The sequence below is a fragment of the Podarcis filfolensis genome, assembly GCF_964270895.1.
Source record: "Podarcis filfolensis genome assembly, chromosome: 13".
Classification (NCBI taxonomy): domain Eukaryota; kingdom Metazoa; phylum Chordata; class Lepidosauria; order Squamata; family Lacertidae; genus Podarcis; species Podarcis filfolensis.
In genome coordinates this window covers 50435306-50440300 of record NC_139615.1, presented here as the reverse complement: position 1 = coordinate 50440300, position 4995 = coordinate 50435306, and positions in this window count along the sequence as shown.

Below are 4995 nucleotides of genomic sequence, written 5' to 3'. Positions count from 1 at the left end.
TGGGCTGAGTACTTGTGTTTCCCTGTATAAATATCTTCATCATATTGGTTAAGGAATATTTGAGAAAGAAAAGCAGACAAAAATAATACCAAATTATTCCACAATCGTGTTTAATACCAGATAATTTCACAGTCTTGTATATAATGAGAAAAGATTTTAGATCGCTTCAAATGTGAATTGAGTGAAGTGTGTATCTCCTAGTGTTGGTCACACTGCTAACTGGCTCCACCACTCAGTGATGTAGACTGTCTGCATCAAGAGTCTATGAGTTGAGGAGCTGCTGCCAGCTATGGTTTGTTGATATGGAAGAAGTCCAGGGAGCAGGGCCAGTGCCTCATATGGGTTTGAGCACAGAAGCATAGAATTGTTGACTTGGAAAGGACCCCAGGGGTCATTTAGTCCAACCCCCTGCATAACAGAGTTACTACATGTCCTAACAAAACTTGTAGAGCATATTAATATGTACATGTTGATGCATAAAACAACATCCTGGCCACAAATAATGTATAGGGGCAGTTAATGTGTAGAAGCAGTGGTACAGCTGCTCCTAAAGAAACCTGCTCTAGACCTCTTAGACTACAACTATTGACCAGTCGCAAATACCCCCTTTGAGGGGCAGGTGGTGAAGAGGGGGCAGCAGCAAACATTGTTGGATTATTATTATTATTATTATTATTATTATTATTATTATTATTATTAAATTTTCTATATCACCCTTCATCTGAAGATTACAGGGTGGTTTACAATGTAAAAACACAAAAATGCATACCATAAAAACAAACAGAAACAATACCAGTCTGGGTTCAGGCCTGGCCATGGGACTAAGTCAGCCTTGGCTGCCCTAATGGATAACCTTTACAGAGAGAGGGGCGGAGGGAATGTGAGCTTTCTTTTGCATCTTGATCTCTCTTCAGCCTTTTTGTACCATTTACCATGTTATCCTCCCCTACCAGCTCTGGAAATTGGGAGCACTGTAATACAGTAGTTCTGATCCTACCTTTGGGACAGTGTCCAGAGAGTAGCATTGGGGGAATGCTTTTCAGCCCCCTAGTAGCTATGTTATGGGGTGGTGCAGTTCACTATCTTATCTCCAGTGCTATAAACTTAAAAACTATGTCAAATAAGTTTTGGAGTGTTTCAACAACAACAGTAATTTATTTACCAGTTATATTTTAAAGAAAAAATATCAAAGCAGTTTACAACACATCAAAATATAAAGTATACATTCAAAGCAACACAATTAACAGGAAACTAAAATATTATCCTTAACATTTCAGAAGACAACATTACTAAAGGAAGTCAAATATAAAATGCACATTTAAAACAGTATAATGAACAAGAGAATAAAATATTATCCCTTCCAATCAGGATTCAGGCCGTGCTGGTCAAGGATCTCTGATGGGCTAGGGAGATTTCAGTCCAGCCCCGTACAATGCAGGAACCTAAGTTAAAGGATACATGACAGAGGCCCATCCAACCTCTGCTTAAAAACCTTCAAGGAAGGAGAGTCTGCCAGCGGAGACGACAGTGGCCTTCACCACTTCCCAAACCCAGCTTGTTGCCGGTACTCCTTCTTGGTTAGATACTAGTAGCCAAAATGGGCAACACATGGACAAATAGATGGTAGAATACACTCCCCAACCACCCTGTCAACATCTGCAAGATGCAATAACAGGGACTCATCCAAGCATCTGAATTGCTCTCTAATATGGAAACAGACATATTTTAAACATTTCCAGTAAAAGCAGCAGCAGTGGAATCTCCTTGGCAGGCCTTCTCAATCCCCCAGTTGCCGGGAATGGTATGGTTACTTCATGGGGAAAAAACAAGCCTCTCCTTCATGTTATGTGCCGGGACTGACTTCTGACATTGAAAACAGATTCCTGGATTAATTTGGGTGTTGACTCAAATGAAACTGAGAAGCATTTTCAAAGAAGAGACAAAAATGGCGTCGAAAATTTTACAGACTAAAAGCATACTGCTACTATTTCCTATAGTGTTTATACGACACACCATGACCAACAAGTAGAGTCAGGAAAGTATATTGGCCAATCTCATTCTCCCCAGTAGGAGTTCATTTGAGTTCAAGGCTCATACGGAACTGGAACTCCTATTCTTAAGAACTACACAGCAGACAAGTTGGTCAGACACATCTCCAGCACTGTGACGGGAAAGTCTGAACTTCCGAAATCTCTGCTTGTCAGGGCCAGACAGTTATTAAAAGGGTTGCAGTGCAGAAAAGGTCATGGGTGGGGGAAGAATTCAGAAGCATAATCTTAATGCTGCAATCATAACCCCATTTAGGATTTCAGTAGGACTTATTTCTGAGCAGATATGGGCTATGTGCACACCATTTGTAGAACACTGATGTAGTTTTTTTTCAATCTGGAGTCATTCATGCTCCCCTTCAACATGCTGCTTTCAATCCAGATTAGACTCTGCTGTCTGCAAGGATAGATGCAAGGATACTTGAGACCCTTGGTTAGGTTACCTTTGAATAGGTAAAAGGTAAAGGACCCTTGGACAGTCAAGTCCAGTCAAAGGTGACTGGGGTTGTGGCGCTCATCTTGCTTTCAGGCCGAGGGAGCCGACGTTTGTCCACAGACAGCTTTCCAGGTCATGTGGCCAGCATGACTAAACTGCTTCTGGCACAACGGGACACTGTGACGAGTGCTAGGGCACATGGAAACACCATTTACCTTTCAGCCACAGTGGTACCTATTTATCTACTTGCGCTGGTGTGCTTTCAAACTGCTAGGTTGGCAGGAAGCTGAGACAGAGCAACGGGAACTCACTCCGTCGTGGGGATTTGAGCTGCCGACCTTCTGATCAGCAAATCCAAGAGGCTCAGTGGTTTAGACCACAGCCCCACCAACATCCCTTGAATAAGGTAGTGGTGACACTTCATAGGGCAGGTATGGATACACCTCCTATTTCTGGGGCTACTTACATCTGTTTCCATATGGACACACTGCAGGGTAATGCAGAATCAATCTGCAGTGAGCTTTTATTTTTGGAATAAAACCAGCTTCTCACTGAAACCAGTCTTTCCAGGGGCAAAAAACATGCAATAGATCTAGATTGTGTATGCACTACATAGAATAAACAAGTATTCCATCTCCATTGATTTTAGAATAAAATGTGTATATGCAACTATGGCTAGAATTGTAGCTCTCATTTAAATCAAAAGAATTTACATCTTGGTAAATGTGTTTCAGCTCAGACTGTATGACAATAGGGCAGCTAGTGAGAACCTAGTAAGAATGGAATGCTCTGCATTTCCTGTGTACCCTGAAGAAACTCCATGTAGGAAATTACTGTATTTTTTCTGTGTATAAGACGCCCCCATTATAAAAATAACCCCTATTTTTTGAACCCCAATTTAAGAAACAAGTATTTTGGGGTTGTTAAGCTTTCTGGGGGTGATCTCAAAAAAAAATTGTCTTATACAGAGAAAAATAAGGCCGTTTCTGAGTTCATCAAGAGATGGTTTCGTGTAGGGTATGAAAGTGTAAGCAATTAACTGGTAAGGCTCTGGTTCAAATCTCCCTTTATTCACTGAGAGGTATTAAGCAAGCTACTGCTGTCCACTCTTCTGTCTGAAGTATAATAGACTTAATCTACCTGGCAGAGTAATTTGGGGGGATCACTGAGATAATATATGTGTAGCTCTTTGAACACCCTAAAATGCTCTATGGATGCTCAGACTTGAATTCATTATAAAATTTAGCTGATTCAGACAGGCTGAATCACTGATGATATTCTAGTACGTGGAAGTTCCAGGACACATGTCAGTAAGGCTCTCACCAGCGGAGACGCCGCTTGGGCTCTGCCGCCTGAGGCAGCTGCCTCCGTCTGCCTCGTGGACAGGAATGGCTCTGTCTATGGGATCGGAAGGGCACTTGGGGCAGGAACTTTGACCTTCAAAAAATGAACGATGCTATCAACCTAGAAACAAAACTAAAGTACAATAAGGACAAGGAAGACTGTGTGTCAGGGGCAGAAAAAGCCCCTTTCCTGCTCCCTTGCTTCCTCGGGGCACCTGGAGGATGTGCTGAGCAGGCTCTCCAAGTGGGTCCTGAGCAGGTACCTGGTCCCAGCAGAACTGAAGCAAGGAGCAGCAGCCTCGCTTCCAGTTTCGTCCAGAAACGGGCTGGCAGACAGAGCAGCCGCTGTTCCTAACCTTGGTCCCCAGCTGCTGTTGGACTACAACTCCCATCATTCCCAAGCAGCACGGTCGGCGGCCACGGATGATGGGAGTTGTAGGGCAGCAACACCTGAGGGCCCAAGGCTGAGAAAGGCCGCGCTGGGCACTCTTCACGCGCACTCCGTCCCTCATCTGAGGCGAGGGAAGAGGCCGAAAAGGGAATTTCGAAGCGGGGCGGAGGCTGCTCCGGGAGAGGAGCCCGGGCGACGCCAGCCGGGTCTGCCGGAGACCCAGCGGGAAAGGGGGCGCTGCCTCGCCCGCCCCCGCCCCCCCCCCCCCGGCACGAGCGACAACGGGGCTTCTTTGCCGGGGCTGCGCGCTCCGCCTGCCCTCGCCTCGCTTCAGATCTGGGCAGCATTTATTTGGGCTGGCGGTCCTTGGGGCAAAGCTAAGGAACGGGAAGAGGGGGGAGAAGCTTCGAAAGCGCCCAGTTCCCGCTCCGGGTGCCGCCTTGTCGCTTATTTATCTCCTGGCGCGCGACGGCGCTTCCCGCTCCCTCAGTCTAGTCGGGGGGAGAGGGGGGGTCGCGGAGGCCAGTCGCCCCCCCCTCCCTCCCGCCGCTTGTTGTTCGGGCTGCGTCTGCAGCAGCAGCAGCGGCGGGAGGCGGGGCCGAAAGCCGACCCCGGCCAATCAGGAGCTCCCCTCTCCCGATTGACTGGAGGCAGCCTTTTTCACCCTGCGCGCCCGTCTGGTCTGGCGGCGGAGGCGCGAGCGGGCCTGGGGGCGGGGCGTGCGGGCCGCGACTCGGCGAGAGGCGTCTCTCGCTGGCTGGCTCCCTGCGACGGGGC